The sequence below is a fragment of the Mesoplodon mirus genome (genome assembly GCF_964341445.2).
Source record: "Mesoplodon mirus genome assembly, chromosome: 7".
Taxonomy (NCBI): Eukaryota; Metazoa; Chordata; class Mammalia; order Artiodactyla; family Ziphiidae; genus Mesoplodon; species Mesoplodon mirus.
Genome location: NC_138983.1, coordinates 59,022,304 through 59,045,925, shown reverse-complemented (window position 1 = coordinate 59,045,925; position 23,622 = coordinate 59,022,304). Strand labels below are relative to the sequence as shown.

At 38.2% G+C, this 23,622-nt stretch overlaps 1 pseudogene across 1 annotated transcript in view; it reads left to right on the top strand.

Annotated features, from left to right (window-relative positions):
• Positions 1-23,622, top strand: part of LOC309808792 — a 47,731-nt pseudogene that overhangs the window by 21,057 nt on the left and 3,052 nt on the right. Inside the window, exon 3 of the transcript in view lies at positions 22,795-22,850. The product of the transcript in view is annotated as an uncharacterized misc_RNA (transcript). The remainder of the gene's footprint in view (positions 1-22,794; positions 22,851-23,622) is intronic.

The following is a 23,622-nucleotide window of genomic DNA, read 5'->3' as shown; positions in this document are numbered from 1 at the left end:
ATCACAGACAGGAGTTGGTTGTAGTTTATATATTCCAATGTGGCTCTCTGTTCCAGGAGACTCTGCAAGGAGAGTGTAGAGGTAATGTTAAACACATCAAAGACCAAGGTACAAGCAGGCTTTACCTGAGGTGCTGACAGTCTCTGGAGATTTAAGCATGACCCCTTGGAGACATGACTTAACACCATAAAGGGGAAGAGGACATGGGCTGCAGGAAACCCTAGGGGTGGGAGCCCTGGGTCAGTGGAGTCTCCTTGTGCCAACCCATAGAGAAGAGGCCAGAGACTTCCATGAGCCCCTAAGGACCCTATTCAAGTGCAGCAGTTTCTGTTTCCGTATCCTTTTGGGAGAAAATCAGAGGTTTGTGAGGATAAAGCCAGTTGTTCCCTTCCTAACTCCCTCCTTCCCATACTTTTCTCACTGGAAGAGGAAGGCTGAACTGAATTTGCATGGAGGTAATGGACAGGGCCAAGAATGCTACTTCAGACTAAGGGCTGTGGGCAGAGCTAGAACTAAGGGAAACAGGAAGGAGGTGACATAGGTGTGGTAAGTGGGAAAGGATGGGGGCATTCTCAGTTACCTCCCACACCCAGTGCTGGTCTTAGGCATCAGCTTCCTGCCCAATCCCTATTCCTTTATTGCCTCTAATTTGGCTCTTCAACTGAGTGGACATAAGTCTTGACAGGTTAACCTAAATGCTTTGTCTACAAACTCCAGACACTCCCTCTGCTACAGAGGATGGCTGCCTCCTTTCTATGCCAAACACTGTGGTTCACCTCCAGGAAGTTTTAGCTGATTACATTAGCTTGGATCCTGTCACTTCTCACCTCCTATCATTCCTCCTCAATACTCCACCAGAATCCCTGTCCCAATTAAGAAGCTTCTGCATAAGTTAGGAGAGAGGAAATGAGGCCTGCACTAGGAAGATGCAGAGAGAGAGGTAAGAGTTATATTTCTTATAGGTTTTTCTTCCACAAGTCACATACTTGAAGGACGTTAGGTAAGAGACTATCTTCCTGTCTCTTAAAATTCATCATTCTGGTATCCTCTTAAGACATAGGTTAGACTACAAAATAGATGCAATTATTAACTGATTATTTTCTGCATAGGGTGGCACATTTAAGCACTTTGGGGGAAAACAATGAAATAGAAGACAAACTCTATAATCTGTTTTGGACATTCTGGCTCTTGAAACAGAGTATAGGCTGGACAAAACATTAACCACAAGTAGATTCCTGGGACCTGGATATTAGAAGAAGAAGCCTGTCTCCATTTTCTCTCCTATTCTGAGGTTCTGATTCTGGGAGGGGTGTATTTTTGATAAGCTTCAACAGAAATGATGTTCATGCACTGTTGGACACCCTGTGTTTGGGGGAAGAAATTGGATAGAACAGAACTTTTTCTTTGGTGAAAAAGGATGGATAGGTCACAGGGTGGTCAGTTATGTTCAGAAGGTCAAGATCAAGTCGGTGGGATATAGAGACTCAGAGATAACGTGAAACATGTTTGGATTTGTGAAAAATGCATATTTATAGAGGGTAAAGTTGCAGCAGGTATGTGGGATCATTAACAGTCATTTATAGAGGGTCTGTTATGTGGTATTCACTCTTCTTTGCACTGAGGAAAAACAAAAAAATTTCCTGTTGTCACTGAGATTGTTTCTTATATAGCCAAGTTCTTGTTCCTGAAAAACATGGACAAATATTAGTAAGACCTGGGGAAAATACTTTCAAATAAGAAGTTTATTCTGATGCAGGCAACCAAGGGTGTTGGTGGTGGTGGGGTCTTGGAACTTTCACCCTGGATGTATTTTAAATTAGAAGATAACCAAACAGATTCAGTCTGGATCAGATGAGAAGATTCATCAGGAAAAAGTGAGAAGACATTTTCCAGTAGTATGGTTGTTCATATTTCATCTGGTGAAATGTCTAACACCTACTGTGTATGGCAAGGGTTGGGAATATTGCAGTGAATAAAGCACAGTCCTTTCACTTCAGATCACTTCACTTCACAATATGGTGAGTTTTTGTGGAAATATAGATATTGGAGAACAAAAACAGAGAACACCTCTGTATACTTGTTAAGGGTATTTTGTTCCACTACTGGGTAAGTGAGAGGTGGTGTCTTGATTGAAATGGAGTAGGCAATATTGAGATTCACTGTGGAGATTGACCCAACTGGACCTTCTCATAGAATGAATATGGTGTAGGAAGTAAAAGGGTAGAACCAAGGTTGACTTGATTCTAGGTTGAGAAACTGGTTGGAGGGGATATTATGTACTGAGATATGAAATGCACATGGAGGGCAGAAGTCAAGTTTTCTGCCTCAAGCATGGTAGGCTGCGATATCTGCAAGACTGCTATGTGGGGATATTAAGTAGACAGTTGGATATACTACTTTGAAGCTTAGAGGGAAGGTAAAATATGCAAATCTATATGTGAAATTTTAGGATCTTAGAGCTAAATCCATAGTAAACAAGTAGAACACCTAGAAAGAGGACAATGTTCAAGGACGTTTCAGAGGCAGTGTTTGCCTTCTATATTTGTTTTCCCTTGCCACTGGATAATTCTCTTCAGTTTAAAAACACGCCATTTTCACACACACCTATGCATGCATGCGTGCACAACCAACAACTGTATTCTACTTTCCTCTGACGCCAGTGTCCCTTTTACCGCTGGTCTTTGCAGCATACCTCCTCAAAACAGTGAGTCATGTTAACTCATGACTTCAATTCTTCTGATTTTTCTTACCTAACTCAGTCAAATCAGGTTTTGCCACCTTCTATTCTAGCAAATTTTTCTTACCAAGGTATCCAATTTATCTCATTTTTAACATAAGGCTGATTCTCTGTTTGGGAATTATTTGACTTGTCAGTAGCATTTAGCATGGTAATAATTCCCTTCTCCTTAATATACTACATCCAACAGCCTATCAAGATAGCACATAATCTTAAATTTTCTGATGGGTTGTCCATTCTCAGTCTCTTTTGCTGACTCTTCCTCCATTCACCCCAAGTCCTCCTTTACTCCAGCTCTTAATATTGGGATTCAGTTCTTGGTTCTCTTCCCTTTATGAATAGTTTCACAACTATTAATATTATCTAAATGATAATGATCTAAAGTTTATATCAGCAGCCAAAATCTCCTTCAAACTTCAAACTCGTATATCCAAATGTATTGACATGTTCACTTGGATTACTGATTGACATCTCAAACTCAACAGGCCAAATACTGAAACCTTGATCGTCCCTTCCACACCTTCATCCGTGTTCATAACAATTCCTTCCTTTTAGTTGTTTAAGCCAAAAATCTTGGTGTCACCTTTGACTCCCTTTTCTCACACCTAAATCTAATCTCTCAAAAAAAATACAATGGCACTTTAACAAAATATATCCCACATCTGAATAGTTCTCATCACATATGCTGTCACTTTGGTTCTTAGACTTTCCTGGATTACTGCAATAACTCCTGACTCTTCTCTCTGCATCTACCCTTATTCCTGTGTGCTGATCTCATTATAGAAGCCAGAGCAAACTTTCAAAAAATATGTCAAACATGTCACTTCTGTTGAAAACAGTCTCTTTGAATGTGAGAGAAATGGGGAACATTTGCAACGTTCTACAAAGGCCTACAAGGCCCTATGTGATCTGGCCCCACTTTTACAATCTCTATAAATTGCTCATTTATTCACTTCATTCTAGTTACATTGGCTCCTAGCTGAGGTTTGAATACCAGGCATATTTATGTCTTAGGACATTTGCTCTGCCTAGTCCCTATTCTTTGAGTGACTTTCCCCGAGGAGTAACTCCTTATATTCTACATTTTTTTTTGCCTGTCTTACCATCTCTCATACACATATTTGTTTTAGCCATTGCTGTGGCAACCACTGAGTGCAGATATAGCCTAGTAGCACCTTACTTGGCTACATCCTGCCCCTGGGTTTCTCTGCTCCATTGAATGAGACACCTGAGAGAGACTGCTCAGCTATTCTGAAGCATATGTAAACCTAGAAGTATGAAGAAATTAACACTCTTTGGATCAACCCTTGAACTGGGTTCCTGGTGGAAGCCAGTGGATAAATAGTCCCTTCTTCCATATCCTGAGTGAACAATTCTGAGGGGACATCTACATGGTTCTTCATATGGAATTGGACACAGTTAATGGTTGATCACAACATTACCCATCTTGGCACTGTACCTTTGGATCAGATTTCCCTGCTTTTATGTTTCACTCTTCATCTTGTTCTTCTTCCCTGGTGTGATTTCACCATATAAACCATCTGCATGGAATCTAGAGTCGCCTTTTAAAGAGATCTAGCTAATTTATTTCCTCATTCAATCTTTGCTCAAATTAATTTCCCAATGAGGTCTACTTTGATCTCTTTATTAAATATTTCACACCGCACCCCCCCAAATCCATATTCTCATCACCCTGTCTTTAAATATATATATATATAAAACATTGAGTACCATTAAATGTAATATATAATTTAATCACTCTCCTTTTATTATCTTTCTCCATATTTTAGAAATTTCTTTTACTCAGAGATCAATCTGTATTGTTCACTGATATATACTTAACCTATTCAGTAAAAGTATTTAAAATCTTTAGTAAATATACTAAATATATTTACTGAATGTTGTATGAATGCAAAATTGAACACAGTGAGGAGGGACCTTCAAGATGGTGGAAGAGTAAGAAGTGGAGATCACCTTCCTCCCCACAAATACATCAGAAATACATCTACATGTGGAACAACTCCTACAGAACACCTACTTAATGCAGGTAGAAGACATCAAACTTCCCCAAAGGCAAGAAACTCCCCACGTACCTGGGTAGGGCAAAAGAAAAAAAGGAAAAACAGAGACAAAAGAATAGGGACGGGACCTGCCCCTCTGGGAGGGAGCTGTGAAGGAGGAAAAGTTTCCAACACTAGGAAGCCACTTCACTGGGGGAGAAGGGGGGTGGGTGGGGGGAAGCTTCGGAGCCACGGAGGAGAGCGCAGCAACAGGGGTGCAGAGGGCAAAGCAGAGAGATTCCCACACAGAGGATCAGTGGCAACAAGCACTCTCCAGCCCGAGAGGCTTGTCTGCTCACCCGCCGGGACGGGTGGGGGCTGGGAGCTGAGGGTCAGGCTTCGGTCGGATCCCAGGGAGAGGACTGGGGTTGGCTGTGTGAACACAGCCTACAGGGGGCTAGTGCACCACAGCTAGCCAGGAGGGAGTCCAGGACAAAGTCTGGACCTGCCTAAGAGTCAAGAGACCATTGTTTTGGGGTGCACAAGGAGAGGGGATTCAGAGAGGGGATTCAGAGCACTGCCTAAATGAGCTCCAGAGACAGACATGAGCCACGGCTATCAGTGCAGACACAAGAGACAGGCATGAAACACTAAGGCTGCTGCTGCAGCCACCAAGAAGCCTGTGTGCAAGCACAGATCACTATCCAGATCTCCCCTCCTGGGAGTCTGTGCAGCCCCCCACTGCCAGGGTCCCGTGATCCAGGGACAACTTCCCTGGGAGAATACACGGCACGCCTCAGGCTGTTGCAACATCACGCCAGACTCTGACACCACAGGATCGCCCCACATTCCGTACTCCTCCCTCCCTCCCCAGCCCACAGTGAGACAGAGCCTCCTAATCAGCTGCTCCTTTAACCCCATCCTGTCTGGGCGGGGAACAGATGCCCTCGGGTGAACTACAAGCAGAGGCAGGATCAATTCCAAAGCTGAACCTCAGGAGTTGTGCAAACAAAGAAGAGAAAGGGAAATTTCTCCCAGCAGCCTCAGGAGCAATGGATTAAATCTCCACAGTCACCTTGATGTACCTGCATCTCTGGAATACCTGAATAGACAATGAATCATTCCAAAATTAAGGTGGGGAACTTTGGGAGCAACTATAGACATGGGGTTTGCTTTCTGCATCTAGTTTGTTTCTGGTTTTATATTTATTTTAGTTTAGTGTTTAGAGCTTATTATCTTTGGTAGATTTGTTTATTGATTTGGTTGCTTGCTTTCTTTTATATATATATATATATATAATATATATATATATATATATAGGTATATGCATTTTTTTGCTTTTTCTCTTTTTGTGAGTGTGTATGTCAATGCTTCCTTGTGTGATTTTGTCTGTATAGCTTTACCTTTACCATTTGTCCTAGGGTTCTGTATGTCATTTTTTGAGGCGGGGATAGTTCTTAGGACTTCTCATTGGTGGAGTTGTTTTTTGGATTGGTTGTCCTTTCTTTTTTCTATTACTTTTTAATTTTTAATAATATTTTTAAATTATTTTTTTCTTTCTATCTTTCTTTTATTTTTTTCTTCCTTTTCTTCTGAGCCAAGTGGCTGACAGGGTCTTGGTGCCCTGGCTGGGTGTCAGGACTGAGCCACTGAGGTGGGAGAGCCGAATTCAGGATAATGGTCCATGAGAGACCCCCTGGCCCAACGTAACATCAAACAGTGAAAGCTCTCCTGGAAATCTCAGTCTCAATGCTAAGACTCAGCTCCAGTCAACGACCAGCAAGCATCAGTCCTGGACACCCTATGCCGAACAACTAGCAAGACAGGAACACAACCCCACCCATTAGCAGAGAGGCTGCCTAAAATCATAATAAGCTCACAGACACCAAAAAAACACACCACTGGATGTGGTCCTGCCCACCAGAAAGACAAGATCCAGCCTCATCCACCAGAACACAGGCACCAGTTTCCTCCACCAGGAAGCCTACACAACCCACTGAACCAACCTTACCCACTGGGGACAGATGCCCAAAACAATGGGAACTACGAACCTGCAGCCAGCAAAAAGCAGACCCCAAACACAGTAATTTAAGCAAAATTATTAGACAGAGAAAAATGTAGCAGATGAAGGAGCAAGGTAAAAACCCACCAGACCAAACAAATGAAGAGGAAGTAGGCAGCCTACCTGAGAAAGAATTCAGAGTAATGATAGTAAAGATGATCCAAAATCTTGGAAACAGAGTGGAGAAAATACAAGAAACGTTTAACAAGGACCTAGAAGAACTAAAGAGCAAACAAACAATGATGAACAACCCAGTAAATGAAATTTAAAATTCTCTAGAAAGAATCAATAGCAGAATATTTGAGGGGGAAAAACGGATAAGTGACCTGGAAGATATAATAGTGGAAATAACTACTGCAGAATAGAATAAAGAAAAAAGAATGAAAAGAATTCAGGACAGTCTCAGAGACCTCTGGGACAGCAATAAAGGCAACAACATTCAAATTATAGGGGTCCCAGAAGAAGAAGAGAAAAAAAAGGGACTGAGAAAATATTTGAAGAGATTATAGTTGAAAGCTTCCCTAATATGGGAAAGGAAATAGTGAAACAAGTCCAGGAAACACAGAGAGTCCCATACAGGATAAATCCAATGAGAAACACACCAAGACACATATTAATCAAACTATCAAAAATTAAATACAAAGGAAAAATATTAAAAGCAGCAAGGGAAAAGCAACAAATAACATACAAGGGAATCCCCATAATGTCAACAGGTAATCTGTCAGCAGAAACTCTGCAAGGCTGAAGGGTGTGGCAACATATATTTAAAGTGATGAAAGGGAAAAACTTACAACCAAAATTACCCTACCCGGCAAGGATCTCATTCAGATTTGACAGAGAATTTAAAACCTTTACAGACAAGCAAAAACTAAGAGACTTCAGCACCACCAAACCAGGTTTACAACAAATGTTAAAGGAACCTCTCTAAGCAAGAAACACAAGAGAAGGAAAAGACCTACAAAACAATTAAGAAAATGGTATAGGAACATACATATCAATAACCACCTTAAATGTAAATGGATTAAATGCTCCAACTAAAAGACATAGACTGCCTGAATGGATACAAAAAAAGAACCATACATATGCTGTCTACAAGAGACCCATTTCAGACCTAGGGACACATACAGACTGAAAGTGAGGTGATGGAAAAAGATATTCCATGAAAATGGAAATCAAAAGAGAGCTGGCATAGCAATTCTCATAACAGACAAAATAGACTTTAAAATAAACACTATTACAAGAGACAAAGAAGGACACTACATAATGATGAAGGGATCAATCCAAGAAGAAGATATAACAGTTGTAAATATTTATGCACCCAACATAGGAGCACCTCAATACATAAGGCAAATGCTAACAGCCATAAAAGGGGAAATCAACAGTAACATTTTCATAGTAAGAGACTTTAAAAGCCCACTTTTACCAATGGACAGGTCATCCAAAATTAAAATAAAAAAGGAAACACAAGCTTTAAATGATACATTAAGCAAGATGGATTTAATTGATATTTATAGGACAATCCATCTAAAAACAACAGAATACACTTTCTTCTCAAGTGCTCATGGAACATTCTCCAGGACATTCATATCTTGGGTCACAAATCAAGCCTTGGCAAATTTTCAAAAATTAAAATTGTATCAACTATCTTTTCCAATCACAACACTATGAGACTAGGTATCAATTACAGGAAATAATTTGTAAAAAATACAAACACATGGAGGTTAAACAATACAGTACTAAATAACCAAGGGATCACTGAAGAAACCAAAGGGGAAATCAAAAAATACCCAGAGACAAAAGACAATGAAAACACAATGATCCAAAACCTATGGGATGAAGCAAAAGCAGTTCTAAGAGGGAAGTTGATAGCAATACAATCCTACCTCGAGAAACAAGAAACATCTCAAATAAACAACCTAAACTTACACCTAGAGCAATTAGAGAAAAAAGAACAAAAAACCCCCCAAAGTTAGCAGAAGAAATCATAAAGATCAGATCAGAAATAAATGAAAAAGGAATGAAGGAAACGATAACAAAGATCAATAAAACTAAAAGCTGATTCATTGAAAAGATAAACAAAATTGATAAACCATTAGCCAGACTCATCAAGAAAAAAAGGGAGAAGACTCAAATCAATAGGATTAGAAATGAAAAAGGAGAAGTAACAACTGACACTGCAGAAATACAAAAGATCATGAGAGATTACTACAAGCAACTCTATGCCAATAAAATTGACATCCTGGAAGGAATGGATAAATTCTTAGAAAAGCACAACCTTCTGAGTCTGAACCAGGAAGAAATAGATAATATAAACAGACCGATCACAAGCACTGAAATTGATACTGTGATTAAAAATCTTCCAACAAACAAAAGTCCTGGACCAGAGGGCTTCACAGGCAAATTCTATCAAACATTTAGAGAAGAGTTAACACCTATACTTCTCAAACTCTTCCAAAATATAGCAGAGGGAGGAACACTCCCAAACACATTCTATGAGGCCACCATCACACTGATGCCAAAACCAGACAAAGACATCACAAAGAAAGAAAACTACAGGCCAAAATCACTGGTGACCATAAGTGCAAAAATTCTCAACAAAATACTAACAAACAGAATCCAACAGCACATTAAAAGGATCATACACCATGATCAACTGGGGTTTATCCCAGGAATGCAAGGATTCTTCAGTATACACAAATAAATCACTGTGATACACCATACTAACAAACTGAAGGAGAAAAACCATATGATCATCTCAATAGATGCAGAAAAAGCTTTCTACAAAATTCAACACACATTTATGATAAAAACTCTCCAGAAAGTAGGCATAGAGGGAACTGATCTCAGCACAATAAAGGCTATATATGACAAACCCACAGCCAGCATCATTCTCAATGGTGAAGAACTGAAACCATTTCCACTAAGATCAGGAACAAGACAAGGTTGCCCACTCTCACCATTACTATTCAACATAGTTTTGGAAGTTTTAGCCACAGCAATCAGAGGAGAAAAGAAAATAAAAGGAATCCAAATCGGAAAAGAAGTAAAGCTGTCACTCTTTGCAGATGACATGGTACTATATAGAGAGAATCCTAAAGACACTACCAGAAAATTACTAGAGCTAATCAATGAATTTGGTAAAGTAGCAGGATACAAAATCAATGCACAGAAATCTCTGGCATTCCTATACATTAATGATGAAAAATCTGAAAGTGAAATCAAAAAAAGACTCCTACTTACCATTGCAACAGAAAGAATAAAATATCTAGGAATAAACCTACCTAAGGAGACAAAAGACTTGTATGCAGAAAATTATAAGACGCTGATGAAAGAAATTAAAGATACAAATAGATGGAGAGATATACCATGTTCTTGGATTGGAAGAAACAACATTGTGAAAATGACTCTACTACCCAAGGCAATCTACAGATTCAATGCAATCCCTATCAAACTACCACTGGCATTTTTCACAGAATTAGAACAAAAAATTTTACAATTTGTATGGAAACACAAAAGACCCCAAATAGCCAAAGCAACCTTGAGAATGAAAAACGGAGCTGGAGGAATCAGGCTCCCTGACTTCAGACTATACTACAAAGCTACAGTAATCAAGACAGTATGGTCCTGGCACAAAAACAGAAATATAGATCAATGGAACAGGATAGAAAGCCCAGAAATAAACCCATGCACTTGTGGTCAATTAATCTATGACAAAGGAGGCAAGACTATACACTGGAGAAAAGACAGTCTCTTCAATAAGTGTTGCTGGGAAAACTGGACAACTACACATAAAGGAATGAAATTAGAACATTCTCTAATACCATACACAAAGATAAACTCAAAATGGATTAAAGATCTAAATGTAAGACCAGATACTGTAAAACTCTTAGACAAAAACATAAGCAGAACCTTGTTTGACATAAATTTCAGCAATATCTTTTTTGATCCACCTCCCAGAGTAATGAAAATAAAACCAAACAGAAACAAATAGACCTAATTAAACTTAAAAGCTTTTGCACAGTTATGTGCTTTTGCACATAAACAAAGCAAAAAGACAACACATAGAATGGGAGAAAATATGATGAAGTGACTGACAAGGGATTAATCTCCAAAATATATAAACAGCTCATGCAGCTCAATATCAAAAAAACAAACAGCCCAATCAAAAATTGAGCAGAAGTCCTAAACAGACATTTCACTAAAGAAGACATACAGATGGCCAAGAGGCACATTTAAAAAGCTCAACATCACTAATTATTAGAGAAATGCAAATCAAAACTACAATGAGGTATCACCTCACACTGCTCAGAATGGCCATCACCAAAAAATCTACAAACAATAAATTCTGGAGAGGGTGTTGAGAAAATGGAGCCCTCCTACACTGTTGGTGGGAATGTAAATTGATACAGCCACTATGGAGAACAGTATGGAGGTTCCTTACAAAACTAAAAATAGAACTACCATATGACCTAGCAATCCCACTCCTGGGCATATACCCAGAGAAAACCATAATTCCAAAAGATGCATGCACCTCAGTATTCATTGCAGCACTATTTACAATAGCCAGAACATGGAAGCAACCTAAATGTCCCTTAACAGGAAAGGAAAAAGATGATGTGGTACATATATACAATGGGAGCTTTTTTATTATCATTGCTAAGGTCTCTAGTTATAACCTTGTTAGGTCTATAGTCTTTTCTTTTTAAATTTTTATTGGCGTATAATTGCTTTACAATGTTGTGTTAGTTTCTGCTGTACAATGAAATGAATCAGCTACATGTATACCTATATCCCCTCCCTCTTGGACCTCCCTCCCACCTCCCACATCTCACCCATCTAGGTCATCACAGAGCACCAAGCTCTGTTCCTGCCAGCTATCTATTTAATGCATGGAGGATGGGATGAATTGGGAGATTAAGATTGACATATAGTCCCTTTTAAAAATTTATCTTCTGCAATTTGTGTGTTATTGTTATAACAACTTGAAAATAAATCATGACACTTAAAACAAATAAAGGCAATTCTAGTTAGGGCTCAGAAAAAGAACTGTAGAGAAAATTTCTATCTTCTTAGAAGATAGAACAGATATCATACATCATCATGAACAGAACTTTGGTAGAATATGAACAATAAAGGTGATTCTGGTACTGTCTCAGACAGAAAGGTGGGATGTGTTATTGGAAACTGGAGGAAAGGTGATTCTAATTACAGTATGGCCATGTTTTTTGCCCTTTATGTTTTTAAATTTTGTGCAATACAGAACTTGTAAGTGATGAACTTGGATATTTAGCTGATATTTCTAAACAAAGTCTTGAAGATATGTCCTGGTTTTACCTTGCTTCTTACAGTAAAATGAGAGAGGAAAGAGATAAATTGAAGAAGGATTTGTTAAGCAAAAAGGAACCAGAACTTGAATATCTGGAAAACTCTCAGCCTATTTATATGCAAAAAATTAAACTGTATTGAGGAGAAAACATCTAGGGCATGCTTGGGAAACCATTTTCTAAAAAAGATTAGGTTTGTGACTTGTTGACCCAAATAGCCATTTCAGCAGAAACCAGGGATAGAAGTAGATTTATGTGCAAAGACTTGTGGAGCCTAATAACATGCTACTAAAAAAACAATACATCAATGAAGAAATCAAGGAGGAAATCAGTAAATGCCTTGAGACCAATGAAAATAAAAACACCCTTTTCCCATGGGATGCAGCAAAAGCAGTTCTAAAATGGAATTTTCTAATAATACAGGCCTACCAAAGAAACATCTTAAACAACCTAACCTACTATCTAAAAGATTTCTAGAAAGAAGAACAAAGATGAATGCCAGAAGGAAGGAAATAAGATCAGAGAGGAAATAAGTGAAATAGAAACCAAAAATCAATAGAAAATATCAATGAAACCAAGAGCTGTTTTTTTGAAAAGATGAAATTGATAAGCCTTTAGCCTGCCTCATTAAGAAAAAAGATAGAGTACCCAAATAAACAAAATAAGAAATGAAAGAGGAGAAATTACAATCAATATCACAGAAATACAATCATAAGAATACTATGAACAGTTATATTCCCCCCAAATGGACAACTTAGAAGAAATGGATGCATTGCTACAAACATACAATCTTTTAAGACTGAATTAGGAAATAAATATATAATGTGAACAGACCAATTACTGGTATTGAAATTGGATCAGTAGTCAAAAACCTCCCAAAAAAACAAAAGTCCAGGACCAGACATCTTTACAAGGGAATTCTGCCAAACATATAAAAAAGAGTTTTTAATACCTATCCTTCTCAAACTATTCCAAAAAATTGAAGAGAAGGGATCACTTCCAAATCCATTATATCAGGCCACCATTACCCTGATACCAAACCACACAAAGACACTACCAAAATAGAAGAAGGAGGAGGAGGAGGAGGAGGAGAAAGGGGAGGAGGAGAAAGGGGAGGAGGAGAAAGGGGAGGAGGAGAAAGGGGAGGAGGGGGGAGGAGGGAGAGGAGAAGGAGGGGGAGGGGAAGGAGAAGGAGGGGGAGGAGGGAGAGGAGGGGAGAAAGAAAATTACAGGGCACTATCTCTGATGAATATAGATGCAAATATGCTTAAGAAAATATTAGCAAGCCAAATTCAACAATATACAAAAAGGATCATACACCATGATCAAGTGGAATTTACTCCAAGGATGCGAGGATGGTTCAATATCCACAAAAAATCAATGGAATACACATTAACAAAACACATATAAATCACATGATCATCTCAATAGATGCAGGAAAAGCATTTGACAAAATTCAACACCGATTCATGATAAAAACTCTCAATAAAGTGAGTATAGAGAGACCATATTTCAACATAATAAAGACCATTTATGCAAACGCACAGCTAAAATCACACTCAATGGTGAAAAACTGATAAGTTTTCATCTAAAATCAGGAAGACAAGGATGGCCACTCTCACCATTTCTATTTAACATAGTATTGGAAGTCCTAGCTTCAGCAATCAGACAAGAAGTAAAAGGCATCCAAATTGGAAGGAAGTAAAACTGTCACTATTTGCAGATATCATGATAGTATATATAAAAAACACTGGGGCTTCCCTGGTGGCGCAGTGGTTGAGAGTCCGCCTGCCGATGCAGGGGATACGGGTTCATGCCCCGGTCCGGGAAGATCCCATGTGCCGCAGAGTGGCTAGGCCCGTGAGCCATGGCTGCTGAGCCTGTGCATCCAGAGCCTGTGCTCCGCAACGGGAGAGGCCACAACAGTGAGAGGCCCACGTACCGCAAAAAAACAAAACAAAACAAAACAAAACAAAAAAACCCTGAAGTCTCTACCAAAAAATAATTAGAATAAATGAATTCAGTAAAGTTGCAGGATACGAGATAATATACAGAAATCTGTTGCTTTTCTATACACTAGTAATAAACTATCAGAAATAGAAATCAAGAAAACAATCTCATTTACAATTGCATCAAGAAATACAAAATATCTAGGAATAAACTTCACCAAGGAGGTGAAAGACCTATACTCTAAAAATTATAAGAAATTGATGAAGAAAACTGAAGATGATACATGTAAAGGGAAAGATATCTTATTTTCATGGATTGGAAGAATTAATATTGTTAAAATGTCCATACAACTCAAAGCAATCTACAGATTTAGTAATCCCTCTCAAAATACCCATATTTTTCATAGAACTTGAATAATCCTAAAATTTTTATGAAACAAGACCCCAAATTGCCAAAGCAAACTTGAGAAAAATGAACAAAGTGCAAGTATTATCCTCCCTGTCTTCAGACTATACTACAAAGCTACAATAATCAGAACACTATGGTACTGGTACAAAAACAGACACATAGATCAATGCAACAGAATAGAGAGCAACAAATAAACCCACGCACATATGGTCAATTAATTTATGACAAGGGTGGCAAAAATATACAATAGGGAATATACAGTCTTTTTAATAAACAATGCTGAGAAAACTAGAGAGCTACGTGTAGATGAATGAAATTAGAACATTCTTCACACCATATACAAAAATAAACTCAAAAGGGATTAAGGACTTAAATGTAAGATTGTAAATCCCAAAACTCCTAGAAGAAAACATAGGCAGTACACTTTTTGACATAAGCCTTAGCAATATATTCTTTTCAATCTGTATCCTTAGGTAAGTAAAACCAAAGTAAAAATAAACAAATAGGATCTAATTAAATGTAAAGGCTTTTGCACAGTGAGGGAAACCATCAACAAAACAAAAAGACAACCTACTGAATGGGAGAAGATATTTGCAAGTGATATGACAAATAAGGGGTTAATGTCCAATATATATAAAGAGCTCATACAACTCAGTATCAAAAAGAGCAACAATCCAACTTAAAAATGGGCAGAAGACCTGAATAGACTTTTTTTTTCAAAGAAGACATACAGATGGCCAAGAAGCACATGAAAATATGATCAACATCACTAATTATCAGGGAAATGCAAATCAAAACCACAATGAGATATCACCTCACAACTGTTAGAATGACTGTCATCAAAAAGACAACAAATAAGTGTTGGTGAGGATGTAGAGAAAAGGGAACCCTTGTCACTATTGGTGGGAATGTAAATTGGGAAAGCCATTATGGAAAACAGTATGGAGATTACTCAAAAAATTAAAAGTAGAACTACAATATGATCCAGCAATTCCAATTCTGGGTATATATCTGAAGAAAATGTAAACACTAATTCAAAAAAACATGTACTCTAATGTTCATAGCAGCATTATTTACAACAGCCAAGATATGGAAACAAGCTAAGTATCCAACTACAGGTTAATGGATAAAGAAGATGTGTTGGTATTTAATAGTATACATATTATATATATAATATACATATTATATATATATAAATCAGCCCTAATAAGAATAAGAATGCCATAAATAAGAATGAAATTTTGCCATTTGCAACAACACAGATGGACCTGGAGGATATTATACTTAGTGAAGGAAATCAGTAGATATAAATACTATATGTTTTCATTCATATTTGGGATGTAAAAAAATCTATAAAAATATTCATTCACTACGTTGTACACCTGAAACTAATATAATGTTGTAAATCAACTATACTTCAAAAAAACCCAGAAAATTGCTGATGAGGATGTGGGGAAATTGGAACCCCTTATACACTGTTGATGGGAATATAAAATGGTATAACAGTATGGCAGCTTCTCAAAAAATTAAAAATAGAATCACCATATGATCCAACAATTCAAAATCTGTATATATACCCAAAAGAACTGAAAGCAGGATTTCAAAGGGATGTTTGTACACCCATTCCTTTAGTAATGTTATTCATAATATGTATAAGGTGGAAGCAACCCAAGCGTCCAAGTATGGATAAAAGGATAAATAAAATGTGATGTATACAAATAATAGAATATTATTTAACCTTAGAAAGAATGGATATTCTGACACATGCTGTCACATGGATGGACCTCGAGGACAGTATGCTAAAAGAAATAAGCTGGTCATAAAAGACATATACTATGTGACTCCACTTATATGAGGTACCTAAATCGTCAAATTCATAGAGATAGAAAATAGAATGGTGGTATCCCAAGACAGAGGGGAAGGAGGAATAAGTTTTTACTGTTTAGTGTGTACAGAGTTTCAACTTTTCAAGATGAAAAGAGTTCTGGAGATGGATGGTGATGATTGTACAACAGTATGAATGTATGTAATACTACTTAACTATACACTTCAAAATGGTTAAGATGCTAAATTTTTGGTGATGTGTGTTTTGCCACAATTTAAAAAAAACCATAAAGGAGTTCTAATATATGTCCTTATAAGAAGAGGAAATTTGGACATGGACACAGGCAGAGGGAAGACCCTGTGAAGGTACAGGGAGAAAAATGCCACGTACAAGCTAAGGAGAAAAGCCTCAGAAGAAACCAACCCTGCCAGCACCTTAACTTGGACTTCTAGCCTCCAAGATTGTGAAAAAATAAATTTCTCTTATTTAAGCCACCCAGTATATTGTGCTTTATTACGAGAGCTCAGCAAACTAGTACACCATCATACAACATCTTTCACAGATGTATTTTTGCACTTTTATCCAATGATCACTTTGTTTCTTCAGAGACTACTGTTTATGAATTATGTACATCTATCTCTACATATTTCTATCTTTATTTTTTATCTTTGACAGAGAATCTCCAAGCCTCTGTCAAATGAGATATGAAAGGTTGGAAGTTGCCAAAGAGGGAAGGGTATAGAAAGAACCCAGAGACCTACTTATGCTGATTCTATCTTTACTCTCATAATTCCCTCTGACACACACACACACGTAAATCCCCAAGAAAATAAGATTCTACCTTTAGTTCCTATGTGGTCAAAACTTCTTTCTTGTTTTTTGTTTGATTGTTTTTTAGCATAGTGGAGACAGTTGGAAAGCTTAGAAATGACAGTAAATACTAACAACACATAGAGAGTAACATGCCTAAAAGAAACAATTTTCAAAACAGAGGTCTGCTTATCCCCTCAAGGACTTATGCAAGGAATGTCACCAGCCTGTAGGTCATATCCATTCCCAATGAAGAAGGAATGGTTTTGTTTCCAGTACAAGTTCAATATCACAAGGCTCCCATAGTCAGGTGATACCTCTAACACCAGAGCAACCGTGATTAGTCACAAACAGTAAAAGGAAATTACCTTCTGTATTTGCTCATCTGAGTTTGGCATACAAACAAAGCATGAACAAGAAATATGAGCGGCCTATAGGTACATAAAATTTTACTGTCACGCAGGAATATGAGATTATGAAAAAGAAGCCTGATGCATTATTTTGGGCCTAGTGACAATATTTCTAATCACCTAATAACTAGACTTCCCAACATCCCAAATGAGGGTGCAGAGCTGCATATCACCTATGAAGTAGCAGGAACAGTGCTTGAGGGTAGGACTTAGTTCTGCTCAGCGATCACACAACTCCTTCCTTCCTGTTACTTGAGTTAAAAGTCTTGATGTTATCTTTAAATCTCTTTTCTCTTAAATCCTATATCTAATCTTTGAAGAAATCCCATTAGCACATTTAGAAATAATACAAAATCTGATGACTTCTCACCTCATGCATTGTTACCACTTTGGTTATGAAACATCATCTTCTCTGGATTACTGTAGGACCTCTCCCTGCTTCTACCCTCACCCCCTTCCTCTGTTCTTATCATAGAAATCAGAAGTAAGCTTTTAAAAACATATGTCAATTCATGCCAATTCTCTGCTCAAAACTCTGGCTTTTACCCTGAGAAAAATTAAGAACTTTGCTAATACCTTACCTGGTCTAAATTTCTGTGTGATCACAAAACTCGGCTAGCTAAAGACAAACAAACAAACAAACAAAAGGAACAAACAAGCTAAAAAAAAAGTGCCAGAGTGGGTGTGAAAGACACATTAAAATTAATTAAATTCATGGGACCAAAAATAAAAAAAGAGAAAGAATAAAATTGAATAATAGCTTTAAATGGGTAAAAGAAGAGAATGGCTTATCTAGAATTCCATTCCCAGTGAAAATATATTTTGAGATTGAAGATGATTGAAAGAGTTTTATAAACAATTATTGATGGAGAGCATCACTACTAGGTCTGCACTAAAAGCAAAACTAAAAGTTCTTCAGGCAGAAGAAAAGTGAACCAGATAGAAACATAGAATTGCAGAGAGAAGGAAGAATACCAGAAAAGTTAAATATGTGGAAAAATGTAAATTAATATTGATGCACAAAAGTCAGGAAAACACACCCGGAATTGAGAGAGATGTTCCAATATTCTATCTGTTATCTCCAACACAGTTATCTAGCCTATGGTCACTCCCCACTCCATGTCTTTTTCATCCTTTCCCCATGACATCAGGCTTTAGCCCCCCAGAATGGAGTCAGGGAGCAAAATAAGGTATTTTGTCCCCTCAAGCCCTGCCTGCTTTATCTGGCTCTTGTCTGGACATTCCGACTGTAAGCTATAGTCACTCAATTAAGTCTGTATCACCTCAGCCTCCCTGGCCATGGTCTAGATCCCCATTTCCTATGAGTGTGCTATTTCTAACTTAACAGTGTGTCCTCTGTTCCATGATTAGCTTCCTCTCAATGCAAGGCTGTTTTTTCTCCATCTTGCTTGCTTTGGTCCCGATGCCAACTTTTGGACTATTTATGCTTGGTTAATTTAGTCTCCAACTTTAAAGGTATTATGCAGGAATTCCACTTTATCTTAACATCTCAGGGTATCGGGCCTATCTTTGGAGCTGGAGGTTGTGGGCTATGGGGGATTGGGGTCACTGAATCAACTACCCCTGGAGGCTAACAATAAGGGAAGATAAATTTAGGTCCAGGTATCTCTGTGGGAAGGGAGTGGGTGTGATTGAGGTACATAGCTCTGAAATTACTTTTTTTCAAGTATCATGGGGAATTAGGGCAGGTAAATTTCATGGGGGACCCTGATAAAAACTGGCTTCTGACTCTGGACTTTGCAAAATAGCAGATATTAAAGTCAGTTGTAGGTAGAAAGATCAACCTTTATTATTTATAGATGGTTGGTAATTATTTATTGATAATCATAATAATAGTAGCTTCTCAAATATATACTTATATCCTCCCTTCATCCTGTAAATTAGGAAAAATTGAGAATATTATCTCCATTTTAGATATAAGAGACAGAGTAAAACCAGAGAAAGTGCCATTCCAAAGTTATAAGCTGGAAATCAGTGCCAATATGTATCATGTATGCAAAACAAATACCTAAGAGATGATCTTGGCCTTGGCCTGGTTCAGCTAGAACTCCTGCCCTTACAGGTCCTATCAGATAGGACTTGGTTGCAGTTTACATGTTCTAATGGGGCTCTCTTTCTTAGAAGACACTGTATGTGTAGGGTAGGAATAAGGAGAGGCACATGAAAGACCAAGGTACAAGCGGGCTGTACCTGAAGTGCTCACAGCCTCTGGAGAGCAAGAAATGACCTTTGGGAGGCATGAATTGGCACCACTAAATATGGACAGGACATGGGCTGCAGAAAACCCTAGGGGTGGAGCCCTGGGATAGGGAAGCCCTAGTGTCAACCCTCAGAGGAGAGATTAGAAAAACGTATCTGAGCAATCCAATTTCTTTACCAGGATTCCATTTTTCTTTGTGTGAGAAAGGGTGGACAAGTCACAGAGTAGTCAGTTATGTTCTGAAAATGTACAGAGTAAGCCAGGGAAATGTAGAGACTCAGAGGTAAAGTTAAATATGTTTGGTTTTGTAGAAAATGCATATTTACTGAAGGTAAAGTTGCAACAGGTATATGGGATCATTAACAGTCATTTATAGAGTTCTTGATATGTACCTGGCACTGTTTGGGGCACTGAAGATAAACCAGTGAAAAACAAAAGATGTTCCTGCTGTCATAATTTTGTCTCCTACAAAGCTAAGTCCTTGTTCCAGAGAATATTAGTAAGACATGCAAAAATATTTTCCAATGAGAAGAGGATGTTATGCTGATACATGCAACCAAGGCTAGTGGGGTGTTCCTTAGAACTTCTATCATGGATGAGTGTTAAATTAGATGAGCAGCAACTATTCTAGGATTGGATCAGATAGGGAGGTCTTCTAACAAAGTGAGGAGACATTTTCCATTAGTCTGGTTGTTCATGCTTCATTTGGTGAAATATTCAACACAGTGTGTATGCCAGAGGTTTGGGGTCATAGAAGTGAATTAAGGTACAGTCCCTTTGCTCCATCCTTCACTTCAGAATATGGCAGGTAACTGTGGAAGGATAGAAATTGGAGAACAAAAGCAGAAATGTTTTAAAATTTTTAGGAGTCTTTTTTTTTCTCTATTTTATTTTAACATCTTTATTGGAGTATAATTGCTTTACAATGGTGTGTTAGTTTCTGCTGTATAACGGTGAATCAGCTATACATATACATATATCCCCTCCCTCTTGCGTCTCCCTCCCACCCTCCCTACCCCACCCCTCTAGGTGGTCACAAAGCACGCAGCTGATCTCCTTGTGCTATGCGGCTGCTTCCCACTAGCTATCTACTTTAAGTAATTGACAGATGATGGTGGTTTGAATGGAGTGGAGGTAATTAAATCAGAGTAGGCAATTTTGTGACTTACTGTGGAGGTGGACCCAATTGGACCTGCTGATGTGGTGCAGAAAGTAAAGGGTGGAACAAAGGTTGACTTGATTTTAGGTGGAGCAGCTGATTGAAGAGGATATTATATGTTGATGTATGAAATTCACATAGAGGGAAGAAATCAGTATTTCTGCCTTAAGCATTATAGGTTGAGATATCTGCAAGACTGCTACATGAGGATATTAAATAGACAGTTGGATATACTAGTCTGTGGCTTAGAGGGAAGGTAAGACATGGAAATTTATTTGTGAAGTTTTAGCATCTGAGAACAAAATCCATGATAAACAAGTACAACACCTAGAAAGAGAGCAATGTACAAAGACTTTTCAGAAGCAATATTCTCCTTCCTCTCCTACGTTTTAAGTTTTCCTTTGCTACTGGATAATTCTCCTCAGCTTAAAAACATGCCATTTTCTCTTCCTTCTTAAAAACAAATGAACACCCCCACACTTCCACACACACACACACATCCATGCACGCACACACACACCCCCACAACCTTGCCTTTACTCCACTTTCCTTTGCAGCCAGTGCCCCTTTCACTGATGGTCTTTGCAGCAAACCTCCTCAAAAGAGCGAGCCATGTGAACCAAATTCAACTCCTCCTATTTTTCTTATCTAACTCAGTCAAACCAGGCTTTTCCTCCCTCTATTCAAAATTTTTCTTACCAAGGTATCCAGTTTACCTCAATTCTAAACACAAGGCCAATTCTCTGTACTGGAATTATTTGACTCATCAGTAGCATTTAGTATGGTAATAGTTCCCTCCTCCTTAATACACTACATTCAACAGCCTATCAAGACAACACATCATCTTTGAAAGTCTCTGATAGGTTGCCCATTCTCAGTCTCTTTTGCTGACTCTTCCTCCATTCGCCTCAATTTCTACTTTACTCCAGTTCTTAATACTGGGATTCGGTTCTTGGTTCACTGCTATTTATGAACACTAAGTGCCTTGGTGATCTCAGCTTCATAGCTATTAATATTATCTATTTCCAGTGATCATAAGTTTATATCAGCAGCCAAGATCTGTCTTGAACTCCAGACTTGTATATCTAAATATATCAACAGGTTCACTTGGATTTCTGATTGACTTCCTAAATAAAACATATCCAAAATTAAAATGTTGATCTTCCCCTTCATAGCCTCCCCCATCTCAATTGAGAGCAACTTCTTTTTTCAGTTGCTCAAGCCAAATATCTTGGTGTCATCTTTGACTTCCTTTTCTCTCATGACCTGTATTTAATCTGTCAAAAAATCCCATGGCTCTTTTCTCAAATATATCCCAAATCTGAATCGCTTCTTACCACATATGCTGCCACCTTGGTTCTTAGCCAGCATTCTCCTTCCCTGATTAAAGCCAGCCTCTAGAGTCTTTTTTTCTTCTGTTTTTGCCCTTACCCTTTCATGCTATTCTCATTACAGAAGCTGCAAAAAACTTTAAAAATATATTTTTCAAGTCTATCACTTTTCTTCTCAAAAACAAAAGTGTCAGTGAGAGAAATAAGCAACATTTGCAAAGTTCTATGAAGACCTATAGGGCCCTGTGTGATCTGGATCTACATATATGACCTCTAGAAATCTCCCACTCATTCACATTATCTAACTACATGGACCTCTAGCTGATCTTTGAGCCCTCAGTGTATTCTGTCTTAGGGCATTTGTTCTGACTGTTCCTTTTGCTTAGAGTTCTTCACACAAGGGTAATTCCCTATATTCTCCATCTTTTATGCCTGTCTCACGTCCTCTCATCCACCTTTTTGCTCTAGCCATTGCTGTGGCAACCACTTGAGTGCAGTTATAACCTGACTGCACCTTACTCAGCTGCTTCCTGTCCCTGTGTTTCTCTGCTCCATAGCATGGTGTACCTGAAGGAGACTGCTCAGCTGTTCTGGAGCCTATGTGAACCTGGAAGTGTGAAGAAATTAACACTTGACCTGGTGTGGGGGGGTGGAAACCAGTGGATAAATATACCCCTCTTTTGTGTCTTGAGTAGATAATTCTGAGGTGCCTTCTACATGGTTCTTCATGGAGGATTGGACACAGTTGATAGCATTATCCAGCTCAGTACTGCACTTTTGGATATGCTTCTCTGCTTTCCCGTTTTACCATTTCATCCCACTCTTGCTTCCTATTATTTTCTCCACATAAACCACCTGCATGGAACCCCAAGTTCTTTTAAAGAAGCCAGAAACCAAGCTAAATTTTTTTCTCACCTCAATCTTTGCGTAAGTTCCCTTCCTAATCTCTTTATTTAAAATTGCTACCTTACCACTCCTCCAAATTCAGGATTTACTATCCTCATCACCCTGTTTTTTTTTCACTATAATAATACCTTCAATCATACTATGCAATTCAATTATTATGTTCTTTTATTAGAACAAACATTTTACTAAAGGTATTAGTCTGCTTTGTTCTTGGATTTATCCCTAAACTATTCAGTAAAAATATTTTTCCAGAAATTTACTGAATATATTTACTGAATGTTCTGTGAATAAAAAATTGACCACAGCTCAATACTGAGCCCTTCAGGAATTCAATATTTAGAGGTAAGGCAGAAAAAGGAGGGTGAAATGAGAATCTAAGAAGGTAGGAAATGGTAATATCATCGTACCAAAGAGAAAAGAGGGTTTTAAAAAGGAGAGAGTTGGGGCTTCCCTGGTGGCGCAGTGGTTGAGAGTCCGCC